An 18,121-nucleotide genomic window follows, 5' to 3' on the forward strand; every position below is an offset into this window, starting at 1 on the left:
CTGCTTGAAGGACATACTTTTTTTTTTTTTTTGCCAAACTGTTATTTATTGGGTGATCTGATTGCCCAGTCTGGATCAGAGTCCCATTCCTGTGTCTGGGAAGTAAGGATGGGGATTTATAGCCTTGTAAATAGCACATATAAAAGAAAGGCAGCAGCCCCAGTCAGGGTCTTAGAGATAAAACTCCCATCTCTCTAGGACAGAGCACCCGGGGCAAGGGGCGGCTGTAGGCGCAGCTTCAGCAGACTTAAACGTTCCTGCCTGCCGGCTCTGAAGAGAGCAGTGGATCTCCCAGCACAGTGCTCGAGCTCTGCTAAGGGACAGACTGCTTCTTCCTCAAGTGGGTCCCTGACCCCGGTGCCTCCTGATGGGGAGACACATCCCAACAGGTGTCAACAGACACCTCATACAGGAGAGCTCCAACTGACATCTGGCGGGTGCCCTTTTGGGACAAAGCTTCCAGAAAAAAGGAGTAGGCAGCCTCTGCTGGTGATACCCAGGCAAACAGGGTCTGGAGTGGACACTCAGAAAACTCCAGCAGACCTGGAGAAGAGGGACCTGACTGTCAGAAGGAAAACTAACAAACAGAAAGCAATAGCATCAACATCTACAAAAAGGACAACCACATAAAAACTCCAGCCGAAGGTCACCAACAGCAAAGGCCAAATGTAGATAAATCCATGAAGATGAGGAAAAACCAGTGCAAAAAGTCTGAAAATTCCAAAAACCAGAATGCCTCTTCTCCTCCAAAAGATCACAACTCCTAGCCCACAAGGGAACAAAACTGGACAGAGAATGAGTTTGACAAATTGACAGAAGTAGGCTTCAGAAGGTGGGTAATAACAAACTCCTCCAAGCTAAACGAGCATGCTTTAACCCAATGCAAAGAAGCTAAGAACCTTGATAAAAGGTTAGAGGAACGGCTAACTAGAATAACCAGTTTAGAGAAGAATATAAATGACCTGACGGAGCTGAAAAACACAGCGTGAGAGCTTCATGAAGCATAAACAAGTATCAATAGCCAAATCAATCAAGTGGAAGGAAGGATATCGGAGATTGAAGATCAACTTAATGAAATGAAGCATGAAGACAAGATTAGAGAAAAAAAGAACGAAAAGGAATGAACGAAGCCTCCAAGAAATATGGGACTATGTGAAAAGACCAAACCTACGTTTGATTGGTGTACCTGAAAGTGACGGGGAGAATGAAACCAAGTTGGAAAACACACTTCAGGAGATTATCCAGGAGAACTTCCCCAAACTAGCAAGACAGGCCAACATTCAAATTCAGGAAATACAGAGAACACCTCAAAGATACTCCTTGAGAAGAGCAACCCCAAGACACATAATTGTCAGATTCACCAAGGATGAAATGAAGGAAAAAATGTTAAGGGCAGCCATAAAGGTTGGGTTACCCACGAAGAGAAGCCCATCAGACTAACAGGGGCTCTCTCTGCAGAAACCCTGCAAGCCAGAAGAGTACGGGGGACAATATTCAATATTCTTAAATAAAAGAATTTTCAACCCAGAATTTCATACCAGCCAAACGAAGCTTCATAAGTAAAGGAAAAATAAAGTCCTTTGCAGACAAGCAAATGCTGAGAGATTTTGTCACCACCAGGCCTGCCTTACAAGAGCTCCTGAAGGAAGTACTAAATACGGAAAGGAAAAACCAGTACCAGCCACTGCAAAAACAAACCAAAATGTGAAGACCATTGACACTACAAATAAACTGCATTAATTAATTAGCAAAATAACAAGCTAAAATAACAATGACAGGATCAAATTCACACATAACAATATTATATTTAAATATTTAAATGTAAATGGGCTCAATGCCCCCAATTAATGTATGTTTATTGTGGCACTGTTCACAATAGCAAAGACTTGGAACTAACCAAATGTCCATCAATGATAGACTGGATAAAGAAAATGTGGCACATATACACCATGGAATACTATGCAGCTATGAAAAAGGATGAGTTCATATCCTTTGCAGGGACATAAATGAAACTGGAAACCATCATTCTCAACAAATTAACACAAGAACAGAAAACCAAACACTGCACATTGTCACTCGTAAGTGGGAGTTGAAAAATGAGACCACATGGACACAGGGAAACTAACATCACACACTGGGACATGTTGTAGGACAGGAAACTAGAGGAGGGATAGCATTAGGAGAAATATCTCATGTAGATGACGGGTTGATGGGTGAAGCAAACTACCATGGCACATATATACGTAAGTAACAAACCTGCACATTCTGCACATGTATCCCAGACTTTAAGGATAAGAAAGGAAAAGGTACAGACTGGCAAATTGGATAGAGTCAAAACCCATCGGTGTGCTGTATTCAGGAGACCCATCTCATGTGCAAAGACACACATAGACTCAAAATAAAGGGATGGAGGAAGACTACTAAGCAAATGGAAAGAAAAAAAAAAAAGCAGGGTTGCAATCCTAGTCTCTGATAAAACAGACTTTAAACCAACTAAGGTCAAAAAAGACAAAGAAGGGCATTACATAATGGTAAACAGATCAATGCAACAAGAAGAGCTAAGTATCCTAAATATATATGCACCCATTACAGGAACATCCAGATTCATAAAGCAAGTTCTTAGAGACCCACAAAGAGACTTAGACTCCCACACAATGATAGTGAGAGGCATTTACACCCCACTGACAATATTAGATCAACAAGACTGAAAATTAACAAGGATATTCAGGACATGAACTCAGCTCTGGACCAAGTGAACCTAATAGACATCTACAGAACTCTTCACCCCAAATCGACAGAATATACAGTCTTCTCAGAACCACATAGCACTTATTCTAAAATTGACATATAATTGGGGGTAAAACACTCCTCAGCAAATGCAAAAGAATGGAAATCATAACAGTCTCTCAGACCACAGTGCACTCAAATTAGAACTCAGGATTAAGAAACTCACTCAAAACTGCACAACTACATGGAAACTGAACAACCTGCTCCTGAATGACTACTGAGTAAATAACAAAATTAAAGCAGAAATAAATAAGTTCTTTGAAACCAATGAGAACAAACACACAATGTACCAGAATCTTTGGGACATAGCTAAAGCAGAGTTTAGAAGGAAATTTATAACACTAAATGGCCACAGGAGAAAGTGGGAAAGATCTAAAATCGACACCATAACATCACAATTAGAAGAACTAGAGAAGTAAGGGGAAACAAATCCAAAAGTTAGCAGAAGACAAAAAATAACTAAGATCAGAACAGAAATGAAGGAGATAGAGACACGAAAAAACCTTCAAAAAAATCAATGAATCTGGGAGCTGTTTTTTAAAAAAAGATTAACAAAATAGACCAGTAGCCAGAGTAATAAAGAAGAAAAGAGAGAAGAATCAAATAGACACAATAAAAAATGATAAAGGGGAGATCACCACTGATCCCGCAGAAATACAAACTACTATCAGAGAATACTATAAACATCTCTATACAAATAAACTAGAAAATCTAGAAGAAATTGATAAATTCCTAGACACATACACCCTCCCAGGACTAACCCAGGAAGAAGTCAAATACCTGACTACAAGTTCTGAAATTGAGGCAGTAATAGCGTATCAACCAAAAAAGCCCAGCAACAGATGGATTCATAGCCAAATTCTACCAGAGGTACAAAGAGAAACTGGTACCATTCCTTCTGAAACTATTCCAAACAATAGAAGAAGAGGGGCTCCTACCTAACTCATTTCATGAGGCCAGCATCAACCTGATACCAAAAACTGTCAGAGACACAATAAAAATAGAAAATTTCAGGCCAGTATCCCTGATGAACATCGATGCAAAAATCCTCAATAAAATACTGGCAGACCGAATCCAGCAGCACATCAAAAAGCTTACCCACCACGATCAAGTAGACTTCATCCCTGGGATGCAAGGCTGGTTCAATATACACATATCAATAAACATAATCCATCACATAAACAGAACCAGTGACAAAAACCACATGATTATCTCAGTAGATGCAGAAAAGGCTTTTGATATAATTCTGCAGTCCTTCATGCTATAAACCCTCAATAAACTATTGATGAAACATGTCTCAAAAGAAGAGCTATTTATGACAAACCCATATCCAATATTACACTGAATGGGCAAAAGCTGGAATCATTTCCTTTGAAAACAGGCACAAGACAAAGATGGCCTCTCTCACCACTCCTATTCAACGTAGTTTTGGAAGTTACGGCTTGGGCAACGAGGCAAGAGAAAGAAATAAAGCATAGTCAGATAGGAAGAGAGGAAGTCAAATTATCTGTTTGCGGAAAACATGATTGCATATTTAGAAGAACCCATTGTCTCAGCCCCAAATCTCCTTAAGCTGATAAGCAACTTCAGCAAAGTCCCAGAATACAAAATCAACGTTCAAAAATCACAAGCATTCTCATACACCAATAATAGATAATCAGAGAGCCAAATCATGAGCAAACTCCCATTCACTATTGCTACAAAGAAAACAACATGTCTAATAATATAACTTATAAGGGATGTGAAGGACCTCTTCCAGGAGAACTACAAACCACTGCTCAAGGCAATAAGAGAAGACACAAATGAATGGAAAAGCATTCCATGCTCATGGATAGAAAGAATCAATATCGTGAAAATGGCCATAATGCCTCAAGTAATTTATAGATTCAATGCTATTCTCATCAAGCTACTATTAACTTTCTTCACAGAATTAGAAAAAGTTACTTTATATTTCATATGGAAGAGGCTGTGTAGCCAAAACAATCCTAAGCAAAAGGAATAAAGCTGGAGGCATCACACTACCTGACTTCAAACTACAATACAAGGCTACAGTAACCAAAACAGCATGGTACTAGTACCAAAACAGATATATAGACCAACGGAACAGAACAGAGGCCTCAGAAATCATACCACACATCTACAACCATCTGATCTTTGACAAATCTGACAAAAACAAGCAATTGGGAAAAGATTCCCTATTTAATAAATGGTGTTGGGAAAACTGGCTAGCCATATGCAGAAAACTGAAACTGGACGCCTTCCTTACACCTTATACAAAAATTAACTCAAGATAGATTAAAGATTTAAATATAAGACCTAAAACCATAAAAACTGTAGAAGAAAACATAGGCATGGGCAAAGACTTCATGACTAAAACACCAAAGGCAATGGCAACAAAAGCCAAAATTGACAAATGAGATCTAATTAAACTAAAGAGCTTCTACACAGCAAAAGAAACTATCATCAGAGTGAACAGGCAACTTACAGAATGGGAGAAAATTTTTGCTATGTATCCATCTGAAAAAGGGATAATATTCACAATCTACAAAGAAATTAAACAAATTAACAACAACAACAACAACAACAAAACTCCATCAAAAAGTGGGTGAAGGATGGGAACAGACACTTTTCAAAAGAAGACATTTATGAGGCCAACAAATATATGAAAAAAAGTTCATCATCATTGGTCATTAGAGAAATGCAAATCAAAACCACAATGTGATACCATCTCATGCCATTTAGAATGGCGATCATTAAAAAGTCAGGAAACAATAGATGCTGGAGAGGATATGGAGAAATAGGAAAGATTTTACACTGTTGGTGGGAGGGTAAATTACTTCAAGCATGTGGAAGACAGTGTGGCAATTTCTCAGGGATCTAGAACTAGAAACACCATTTGACCCAGCAATTCCATTACTGGGTATGTACCCAAGGGATTATAAATCATTCTACTATAAAGACACATGCACATGTATGTTTATTGCAGCACTATTCACAATAGCAAAGACTTGGAACCAACCCAAATGTCCATCAATGATAGACTGGATAAAGAAAATGTGGCACATATACACTGTGAAATACTATATAGCCATAAAAAAGAATGATTTCATGTCCTTTGCAGGGGCATGGATAAAGCTGGAAACCATCATTCTGAGCAAACTTACACAGGAACAGAAAACCAAACACCACATGTTCTCACTCATTAAGTGGGAGTTGAACAATGAGAACATATGGGCACAGGGAAGGTAACATCACACACTGGGGCCTGTCATGTGGTGGGTGGCAAAGGGAGGGATAGTATTAGTAAAATACCTTGTGTAGATGACAGGTTGATGGGTGCAGCAAACCACCATGGTGCACGTATACTTATGTAACAAACCTGCATGTTCTCCACATGTATCCCAGAAGTTAAGTATAATTTTTAAAACAGAATCCATGATAGTAAACACATTCACACACATACACACACACACACACACACAAATAAATAAATAAATAGCACACAGAAGAGAGGAGGTATGGTTCTCAAAAGGCCAATTTAAAAATTAATAACAGGACTGATTGTTCCCCAGCAGTTTTTAAAAGGAGTTTATAACATATTCTTGTAGGCATCAATATTGAGAGAGAAATATTGCGAGAGAAATAACATATCTTCACTGATGATATTGGAGAATTTACATTTCTTAGGTTGGCCACCTGTGAGCTGTAATATTCTGGTTGGGATGTCAGAGTATGATGGCGGCAGCCCGTGACTGATAAGATGTGGGCTTCTGCTGGGACTTTGTAACGAGTTTGAAGCTGAAACAAATGTATGGTTTGGAAGTTAAGAAAATCAAACAATTCCTTTGACCCAGAATGGGATTAATGGAGGCAACTAAAGTATCCACTCCTTTTTTATTGATTGCATAGCAGAGCTCTGCCCTTCCCTGAACAGCAGGTTTTCACACAGCAGGAATGCACAGTGTTTACCCCATAATATACAGAGCCCATGGTGAGAGACCAGCACAGCCTGACGTAGTCTTTTAAAATAGATTTTTAAAAAACAAAAATTTCCAGACCTTGTCATCGACATCCTCTTGGAAGAGTCAAATAAAGATAAACACTATGAAACAATGTCAAAATAAGACATACGAGGCTGAGGCAGGAGAATGGCGTGAACCTAGCAGATGGAGCTTTCAGTGAGCCGAGATCGCGCCACTGAACTCCAGACTCCAGTCTGGGCAACAGAGCGAGACTCCATCTCAAAAAAAAAAAAAAAGACATACAAATGGCCAACAGGTATATGAGAAAAATATTTCAACAATACTAATCATCCATAAAATGCAAGTTAAAATCACAATTAGAATGACTAATATCAAAAAGACAAAAGATAACAAATGTTGAATTTGGGGAGAAAAGGGAACCTGGCATACCTTGTTGGCGGGAATATAAATTAGTATACTCCTTATGAAAAACATTATGGAAGCTCCTCACAAACTTAAAAACAGACCTATCATATGATCCAGCACTTCCACTTCTGGGTATACCACCAAAGGAGATGAAATCAATGTGTTGAAGAAATGTCTGCACTCCCATGCTTACTATTGAATTATTCATAATAGCCAAGACATGGAATCAGTCTAAGTGTCTATTAACAGATGACTGAACACACAAAGTGAGCTATATATGCACAGTGGAATATAATGTAGTCTTAAAAGTCAAGGAAATCCTGTTATTTGTGACAACATGGATGAACCTGGAGGACATTATGTTAAATGAAATAAGGCAGACACAGAAAGGCAAATAATATATAATGTCACTTATATATGGATTCCAAAGAAGTCTAACCCATAGAAGCAGAGAGGAGAATGGTAGATACAAATTGCTGTGGAAAAAGTGTGGAGATGTTTGTTAAAGGATACAAAATTTCAGTTAGACAGAAGGAATAAATTCAAGAGATGTATTGTAAGACATGATGACTATAGTCAATAAAATTTAGTGGATACTTGAAAATCACTAAAAGTAAATATATGTCTCAACACAAAATGAAATAAGTACGTAAGATAATGAATATGTTAATTGAGCCATTCCACAGTGTATACATATTTCAAAACATGTTTTACATCATAAGACTATACATAGTTTTATTCATCAATTTTTAAAAGACGCATTGATATAAAACACTGATTTTAGATATCTTAATCAAAAAGTCAACTTATTAGAAGGATATGGTGCAGCTCACACAAATAAGGGAATCTGAAAAAAAGAAAAAAAAAAAAGAAAATCCAGGTACCCCTAAGGTTTCGGGTAGCAATAAGAGATAAACCACTTGATCGGGAAGTTACTACTGGGACAAATAATCTCTCACCAATTATTTGTTCTTGAGTCCCTGTATGCTGAGAAGCAGGACAGCTGTGTGCTGAAAAGCATCTGCACTCCCATCAGACAGACCTGAGTTTAAATTCTACCACCACCACTTAAATACTGGCTCTTTGGTCTTGAGCTATTCATTTCAATTATAAAGTGTGGATAATAATGACATCTATTTATTGGGTTGTGTGACACAAAGGCTTAATGTCAAATCCACAGTACACACTCAAAATTATTAAGTATTGTTATATGTAAGATTCTAAAGATAAAGCCCAAGGGGCCAAGCATGACACCTTGATTAATGAAACTATCAAAACTCTACTGAAGAAGGAGATATGATTTCTTGTAAGAATATTAGAGTACATTAGCAGAAGAGTGGCTACTCAAAGCTAGAGAGGCAAGGAATAACAAATGTCACCTAGAGTTGCCAATGCAGGGAATTACAACTCGATTTGACTTTCTCATATATTTTTATCAGATGTGGGCTGCATAAGGCCAGCCATAAACCATAAGGTCAGCCATAACCTATAAGGTTATGAAACTGAATTTCATAAAGGAGATATTGAAAATTAGGTTGATTTTATGGTAAAAGTAGGTTGACATTGAAAAAAAAAGTTATCCCAGGATTCACATCTGCAAAAGGTATTGATTTTCACAAATCTGTTATGATGCATGTAAGAAAATCAAATGATGCTTTGAGAAAAGCACAAGAGAGTTTTTGCTAACTTATTTAAACTCTATTGTATCTATTAAAGGTGACGCCTTGTTCTTTATTGGTCTTTAGTCTCAGTCAGCACAAGAAAAGCCAAAAAAGCACTCTGAGCCTAATTGCTTTGTTTGTAAACTTCTGGTATCTTGAGATTTTGACAAGTTATTGAATGAAAAAAATAAATATACAGTTGATTCTTCAGGGTTTATAAAATTTGATGCTTATTTAACATTTTGACAGTTGTGAATAATAAATAAAGAAGCATCCTGAAGTCCAGTTTGTGTAAAACTTGCCTTGGTTTTGTTTACACAAAATCCCTAGGAGCCAGGAGTTGAAATAAATTTCTCACCTGACTTTTTTTCTTTTATCAGGGAGCATATTCATTTGCACTTATAGTTTAGGGCTGTACTGGACACTTGAGATGCTACTTTGGTTTATTTTAGTTTTCATTTCACAGTGGAAGGAAAAGTGAGTCAGTAAGAACTTGGCTTTGGACAAAATCTCCCATGATACAGTGAATGACATAACCTTTCCAAAACAGACTTGAGAAAGAAAGTTTAGCAGGTTACACTTCAGTTTGGGCAGTACACTTCTAAGATATTGTAGAGCAATGGATCTTTGAAAATAAGAAGTAAAGGGATAAGTTGTTCTCATCCTCTTTTCCATTTTGTCTAAACCAAGAAAATGTGTGAATAGATATCATGCAATGCTCTAAGGGCTTGGCATGTATTATCTCATTTAATCACTCATTCATTTGACACATATTCAATAAAGTTATTCTCAGTGTCAGGTGCTATTCTATGGGTTGGTGACCACCGCAAACAAAAATGACAAATATTCCTGCCATCATGAAACTTACTGAAGGTCACAGATAATAAATAGGAGAAATAGGTAAAACAACATTTGTTAAATAGTGATAAGAACTTAGGAGAAAAATCAAGCAGACAAATGGAATAGGAATTGTTGGGGTGGGAGTTTGGAGCTTTAGAAGAGTAGCCAAGGAAGGCTTCTTGGAGTTGTTTATTGGGTAAAAACTGAAAGAAGTGAGAACACCATAGGGATAATTTAGGGAAGAGTGTTTCAGGCAGGGGAAAAGACCAATACTGGGGACTTGCAGCAGCTGCAAGCCAAATGCATGGGAACAGCTAGGCAGCCAGTGTTCCTGGAGTGGGCAATTGAGTAGAACAGTAATGTGAGATGAAGTCAGAGATGTAAGGTGGGTCAAGAGGGGAAGCTATGTTGGCCTTTGTAAGGTCATGATACAGCATTTAGTTTTTACTATGAGTAAGATAAGACTCCATTGGAAAGTTTCCAAGAAAGAGTTGTTGTAATTTGACTTGTGCTTCATCAGGATCACTCTGGCTGGTATGTTTAGAATAGACAGGATGCTGCATCCTGAACTGGCATGGAGGTGACAGTAGTGGTGAAGTGACTTAATTCTTAGTAATATAGACCACACAGAATTTGCTGAATGACCAAAAGATTAATTTAAAAAATAGGTGCATCAGCATGTTTCCATTTTCTTGCTTAGAATGGAAATTATTGCTTAACAATATCTCTCTGTTCATCTATATATCAATCAATGAATCATCCATCACTATTTATCATATAGCTACTTGTATTTATCTATATATCTTTCTGTATATCCATCTGACATCTATCATCTATTTATCTTTTGTGGATAAGGAAAAGTCAAAATATTATTATTGACATGTAGGCATAAATAAGCAATGCTAATTAGAAGGTACATTCAGGAAAGTGGAATGTCAAACATATAGCATCAAAGATTGCTAGAAATAAAAAAGAGTTAAATCAATACATTTGGAAGAAAAGGGAAGTTAACCTGACTTTACTAGGAAAGAGAGGAGAAAAAGAAAACTGGTGGGACTATGAAATAGTTTGCTCTTGACACAAAAATAAAGAAAGCTAAGAATATAAAATAATCTAACCACCTAGAGTTAAATATTTAAAGCTTCTGTCAAAACTGTCTCTAGGATAATGCTATTATAATGAGAAAAACTGGAAACAAACAAAATTTGAAAAATATTTACAGGTAAAGGCATATGCCAGGTAAGGTCTAGAGAAGAGTTTAGGAGGAGATTGGGCTTTAGACAATAAGTGAATTTATAAGATTATTACTTATATAAAAATGTATAAAGTGGTTAACTTACACTTTCATGCTCAACAAAGCCTCGAGTTGTGCTGTGCGATTTTTTTCTTTTAATGGATAATAGCTGAACCAGTGTAGATAGAACATCATGTGTGTGCATATCCACATTATCCCAACTGCTCTACCCTTTGCATTGCTACTGGGAAGGAACCACAGACTGAGAAAATTACAGCACTCATTGTCCTAGTGACTTTCATAAGTTCTGCTGGATTGAGACAACTCGGGCAGCCCATCCTTAAGTTTGCATAACGTAAAATTTCCATGATCTAAACAAGGGACTAGAACAGGGAGGCAACAGTGTCTATGAAGCAATCCATTTTAAATATTTCTATATGGACCAGAATTGAAGTATATCATTACAAATTGTACAGGGTAATATATCAATCCTTAATCAATGAATGAAACAATAATAATGGAACTCCACTATTATTGAAAGACAGATGGTACCTACAGTGTTCCTAGTTTAAAATGCATTCAAGTTTATATTCAATAAAATACATAAGGTTAAAATTTTTGTTCTGATAGGCTAAGAAACTAATACACACTGCATAACTTATATATCCTTAAATGAGCTACAAAACTTACGTGACCATGGAGGTCAAGCAAATGATGGAAATAAGTGAACCTATTAATTGGGAGTGGTAAGAACTGGAGAAGCATGTCTCATTGATAGATGCAATGACTGCGAGTTTTAGACAACTGGGTTCAAGTAGAAATGTAACTTACAGATGTTAAGATATCCTGATTTTTTTCAAAGTTTTTAATGTTAGATTTTTTTAATCCTTATCAGATCAAAAGATATTCATGGGATGCCAGTTTGACACATTTGTCCAGAATTTTCAACTTTACAAAAGTAATGTAGAGCAACGATTACAAACCCAAACTTTTAATACAATCTGGTTCAAATTCCCCCTCTACTGCCTTTTAACTGAATAATCCTGGAAAGTTACTAAAATTTCCTGATCCTCAGTTAACTCAATTGTGAAAAAAAAAAAATGCCTAACTTTTGGAATTGTTGTAAAAATTGCACAATATATTTAAATTTTGTAATGGACATGATGACTGTTATAAACTAAAGTAATTCAAAATTCTTTATGCCTTTGATTCCTAGAGTCCTATCACATTTTAACCATGTTAGGGTAAGGCTTTTAGTCTTTTTAAAAATAAATACTATTGAACATATATTCCCTGAAAAAGTATTATACAGTCTTTTCATATGCATTTCACATGCATACTTTAACCCTCATAATATTATAAGTAAGGCACTATCATTATAATGCCACTTAACATGTTAGAAAATTGAGACAAGGCTAAGCCATTTGTATAAGATCACAAGGTAAAGGGAGGAACTAGAATTCAAATCAGGTTTATTTGACTCTAGAATACATCTTCTAACCTTGGCCTTAGAAATAAAGTATCTACATATTTTAGTGTGTATCAAGGGTAAAGAAGAAGAAGAAGTGTAAAGTTAGACAATTCATAAATGAAGGAAGGATAAAAGAGAAAGTGGTAGGCAGTAGCTACCAGTGTTAAGAAACTTCCTGAAATTGTTATAAAGACTCCTGGTAAGCATAGTATTATGGACACAATACAAATGAACTAGTTGTTTTCAATATTCAAATTAAAAGATTTAGCTTCCTTTTAGGGTGATTTGTAAAAAATTCTAGTGGAAACAACTTTGGATCTATCATAAAACTCATGAGAATTTTTTTTCTATGAAGGAATCATTCTATGGCCAACTTATTCAGCGGAAATATTTGACAAACAAGGAAATACGTACATGAACTAAATCCACAGATCAAGGCATCCTTATGAAAGTGGAGGACAGCAAAGCAACTCAAGAAGATGCAATCAGATGGAATATACTGTAAAATTGTGCACACTATTTGGTTGAACATAGCATGTTGGTGTGTAGAGATTAGAGAGCTAAACTTGTGGAGCTCTGAATTCCTTGAAGAATTCGGCAGGATTAGTTCTAGCTGTGGGTATAAGTTAATTCACCAGAACAGTGAACAGACCTTGGAGGCAGTGACAGTATCTGAAAAGATTTTGATAGATGCCTCAGCCCTGGATGTGCAGTGCTCGTGGGTGCTCATGTGCCTCAGAAACAGAGATGGACCAGAAATAGAGCTGCAAACAATACAGTCACATTCCTGAGGAGAATATTTATTAGGAGTGGAGAAAGAACTATACCTTTAAAAAGCTGACAGGACAGGCTAAGAAAAATGTTTGTGCTTTTCCTGTAACTATTGGAAAAGGAGGACACAGTATACTGGATTTTCCTTGTTGTAGAAGCTAATTCCTATTCCAAGCATAAGCCCAACATCGATGGGACTGAGGGAAAACCAAGAGGACTTGCTGTCCTCTGTCTTATTTTTGACATGCTAGGATACCTAAACCTCTATTATTGTTTTTATTAATAGCTAATATTTAGCAAGAATTTTCAATGTGAAAAACACTGTTTTAAGGACATGATATCCTTCATTTCAAATTTTTACAGAAGCTCCATAAGGTACACATGATTACCCTTAAGTTTAGGTGAGAAAATAGAGGGTCAGAAAGATTGTTGATCTACCCAATCAACAAATAGGAGATCCTCAGAGGCAAATCCAGAGCCATCAGACTCCATATCCCCAGTTATTTTTATTCCCTTTTGCTGTACTTACAATTTTCTTAAAATTTCTTTCAAAACTGTGACATTACCACAAATAGCTTGTGTTGTAGAAACAGCATTGGGCTGGAAGGTAGATGGATTCTGCATCTTCCTTTATTTAGCTCTGGAATGTTGCATCTTGATTTCTCACTCTTCAAAAAGAGAGGCTTAAATAATTTCTTAATTTATCCCACCTCTGACTTTTATGATTCTAGTTTTTTTCTATAGTATACAGAATGAGTCGATGGTAGGAGATACCAAGATATGAAAACAAGAAGATACATTAATTTTAAAAAAGCCTTTTTTATAACTTAATATTAAAAAAGGGAAATACCATTCTAGGCATGGGAAAACATTGTATCTTTAAGATCCCATAAGTTTCCTGTGCAGTAAGTATTTTGGCCCCATATTATCAGTAAGAAAGCTGAGTCACAGAGAAGTTAACTTTCCCAAAGGTCATACTAGATAAAGCTGAGGCTCAAGGCTGGGTCTGTCTGATTCTAAACTCCATCATCTTCAATACCAAATGATAACTTTCAGTGACTATGCTTTAAAAAACAAATCAGTGATGAATCTGCCTACCAGTTGTTTTTTTCTGGTAAAAGTACAAAATATGCGCTGATGAATGTCCTTGATAATGGAAAAAAAGAAAACATTGTTTTCGGCGCTTCAAGCACAAGTCCAAATAAAGAGCGGACTCAGTATATAATAATAATGCACAGCCCTTTCATCAATGATTTATAATTATTTTGATTTTGTTGATCCCATTGGGGGAGACCAGATAAACAAAATGATGACCAGTCATTAGGAAATCAATAGTTTCACAGCATGGTTAGTAAGTTGCTCTAAAATTAGTGCATAATCAACCAGAATACAGTCAGTGTGATTGGTGAGGCAATGGCCAAAACTTGATTATGGCTTTTTTTCTGTGGCAAAATAAATGGAGAGTCAGGTCATAAATTCAATGTTGAAGGCTTTTCATAGCATCTAGTTGGATCAACTGCTTATTACTAATTATTCCTAAATGATTACTTACCTTATCTCTCTACAATCTCAGATTGTTCTTCAATGGTGTTTAATAAATCTGATGACAGAGAATGTATTAACTCATGAAGCAGTTCATTCCGTTTTTAGACAGATGATTCTGATGGCTGTAGATACATCCTGGAATCGAACACAAAACTGTTTCTTCACATCCACCTCTCACAAAGTCCATATGGAATCATTACTTGACCCTTTCTTCTTCTTCAGAAATGAGGTGCAATTTTTAGTAATTTTAAAAATTATCTTTGGAACTGATAATTTCGTAGATAAAATAATCTAAGAAATTATAAAACATGCTGCTGTTTTATAATTTCTTAGATTACTATGGACTTCTGTTATTCCTTTTAGACTTGGAACTACACAAATGTAAATTAAAAACCTGATTATTTAATTTTATTAATTAAAATATATTTGTGTGTTTGCTCCCAGTCAGGTACTTCCAAGCACTTTACAAGAAATTTTCTTATATAATTTTCACAATACTTTGTGATTGACAATTATTGTTTGCCTTCCACAGGAAAATGAATGAAAACCTAAAAAGATTAAGTAGCCTAAGTCACACGGATAATAATTTGATGTTATGGTATCTAAGTCCAAGTCCATAGAACCCCATAATATGGGCTTTACTCACTGTACTGTTCTGCATCCTCCCAGACTGTGAGACATTCAATGTCCGGGTCTATGTTTTATTGATTGAAGTATCCCAGTGTTTAATAAAGTGCCTGCTAGGTAATAAGCACAAACGTCTATTCCATTGAACTAAACTATACATTTTCAAAAAATATCCAGTTGAGTACTGCTTTGCATAAAAAATGTCTGTCGGTAAATTTAATTTAACTCTCTAGTGTTATCAGTGTTTTACTTAAAGATATTTATATTATTTATTTAATCTCCATTTGTTGTTTGTTGTTTCTGTCTGTTGAGCAATACTTTGGAATACGTATTTATTTTGTAATATTTTGGCATACATAGACTATTCTGGAAACCTCAGGTCATAAAGTTTTAGTTTCTCTTTATATGTCCTTTCTCTATATTTGTTCTTATTTATAGTCCCTTCTGAAATAAAAACTGTAGTTATGATTATCTTTTTCTGGAAAAGGAATTGCACTTACCCAAAAGTTTTCCTTCAAGGGATTGTAATCATTGGCATTGCTCTCCTAGAATCATTGTCTTTTCATCGAAAGCCTTCATAAAGTGATAAAGTTACCATTAAAAATAACTGCATTAATATGGAAAATAAAATTCATTCTCTCAAGGCAAGACAAGTAATGAGGAATTATCTATTTTGTTAAAGGATAATTTTATGCAATACAGATATCAAAAGAATTGTTATTGTACTTTCTATTTTCTAAGGTAGATAATTAACTTTTTTAACCATATGATTTTCCTAATCAGTTTGCATGGGAAACTGTGTTATACAAGTCCATTTGGAATAACTACAACTTGATCTCTTAGTGATGATTCAGAACTATGGACATAAATTTATTTTTACCAATATTAAAGATTCTTATAAAAACCATGATAACATAATTTTTCTTTTAATTAGAACAGTTTTTACTCAATAAATTTTCATTTCATTTACTTATCCACCATTTAGTCAATATCTACAATGTGTCTCCCACTCTTCTAGGTCTTGAAGACACTGAAAGGAAGAAATTTATCCTGAAAATGCCCACAGATTCATGGAGAAACAGCCATGTAAAGAAAAACATTACAACACAATATGACAGTTGCCATGATATAGCTACTATATTTATAAGATGGATGAGAATATGGGGAAGATGTGCCTACATTTGGACCAGAAAAGAAGGCTTCATGGAAACAGGATTTGAGAAAGTAAATTAAGTAAACATAATAAATTATTTAGAGGTATAAGAAAACGAAGTGTCTTTGAAGATCAATAAAATAATTTGGTAATATTGGGATGTAAACTATGACAACGAGGTTGGAAAACTAGACAAAAGCTGATTCATGGAGAACCTAAACATCTTTCAAATGAATACATATTTAATCCAATTCACAATAGCAAACAGCTATAGAATATTGAGCGGAGATATAATTAGAACTGAGTGCTCAATGGCTCATTAATTTCAGAGAAGTAACAATTGCACCACTGACAATAAGTCAATCTAGCTCAGCTCCAGTGATTTGTGATGCTTCCTGTTTGTTTTTCTTGGTTCCATGGCTTATATGTGGTAACCGGCACTAGACCGATGAAATGTCTTATCTAGAAGCAAACATGACTATCATTTTAGCTGTTACACAATATTGCATGTATTACTTCTTTTGACCTTCTGTGAGCATATACCACTTATATTGTCATAATATGATTCAAGTAAATTTTCTTGAGCCCCAGTTTTCAACTAATGCTTGTGTATGAAACTGATGATCCCCACCTATCAAATATTCCAGATCAGAGTGCTGACACTGGAAGATAAATAGAAAGGCATTCAGACAGCTAATTCTTATCTTTTCCTGCCCAGAATCCTGATAACAGTTTGCTTTAAAGATGACTGTCACCAATGCCTGGGAGGAGATATGTCAGATGTGAAGTACCACTAATAAATTAAGGCAATATAGTTCTTCACTTGTCAAAATAACATTTAGATACATTTGAGAATATCATGATGTGTAGTTTTATCAATAACCATGAACATTAAGTCCAAATTTCCAGTTAAGACCCAGAGATCATTTTCCAAATGTTCTGTTTCTCTGTGAGATCCTGCTAAGTCCTAATGGATTGGGTGCCCTTGAACTGAAGAGCACCTTAAGTTACTGCCCAGAAAGTAGTTTGCCCAAATGGAAACTTTTTAATCATTTGAATTATCATTCTTTATATCATCTTGTCAACTTTTTATTACTGATGCTAGAATCTTGGACTTCATTATGCACACGCTGAAAAATATATTTTAAGATTTATTACTAAAAATTACATATGTAGTCATACCTCATTTTGTTATGCTTTACTTTATTCCACTTTGCAGGTACTATGTTTTTAGAAATTAAAGGTTTGTGGCAATCCTGCATTAGACAGGACTCTCAGCCCCATTATTCCAACATGTGCTTACTTTGTGTTTCTGTGTCACATTTTGGTAATTCTTGCAATATTTCCTTTTCAGCATGATTATATCTATTATGGTGATCTGTGATCATTGATGTTACTATTTTAATTGTTTGGGACAACGTGAACCATACCCATAAAAGATGGCAAAGTTAATAAATCAATGTTATACATTTTCTGACAGCTCTACCAATCAGCTGTTCCCCCATCTCTCTCCCTCTCCTAGGGACTTCCTATTGTATGAGACATAACAATATTGAAATTAGGCCAATTAATTCTACAATTGTTTCTAAGTGGTCAAGTGAAAGAGTCACACATCTCTCACTTTTAACCTTACACCACATAGAA

General features: G+C 35.7%; 1 protein-coding gene across 3 annotated transcripts in view; it reads right to left on the minus strand.

Annotated features, from left to right (window-relative positions):
* The window catches only part of LOC144341334 (uncharacterized), a 120,451-nt gene that overhangs the window by 56,941 nt on the left and 45,389 nt on the right, over window positions 1-18,121 (minus strand). Inside the window, exons 4-5 of one of the 3 annotated variants that reach the window (XM_078004486.1) lie at window positions 15,825-15,897; window positions 14,705-14,832 (exon numbers count right to left, since the gene is read on the minus strand). The exons of the other annotated variants lie outside the window; for them this stretch is intronic. The gene's annotated coding sequence lies outside the window, so the exon portion shown is untranslated. The remainder of the gene's footprint in view (window positions 1-14,704; window positions 14,833-15,824; window positions 15,898-18,121) is intronic. 3 annotated transcript variants of the gene reach the window in all.

This window comes from Macaca mulatta, chromosome 6 (genome assembly GCF_049350105.2).
Source record: "Macaca mulatta isolate MMU2019108-1 chromosome 6, T2T-MMU8v2.0, whole genome shotgun sequence".
NCBI classification, from domain to species: Eukaryota; Metazoa; Chordata; class Mammalia; order Primates; family Cercopithecidae; genus Macaca; species Macaca mulatta.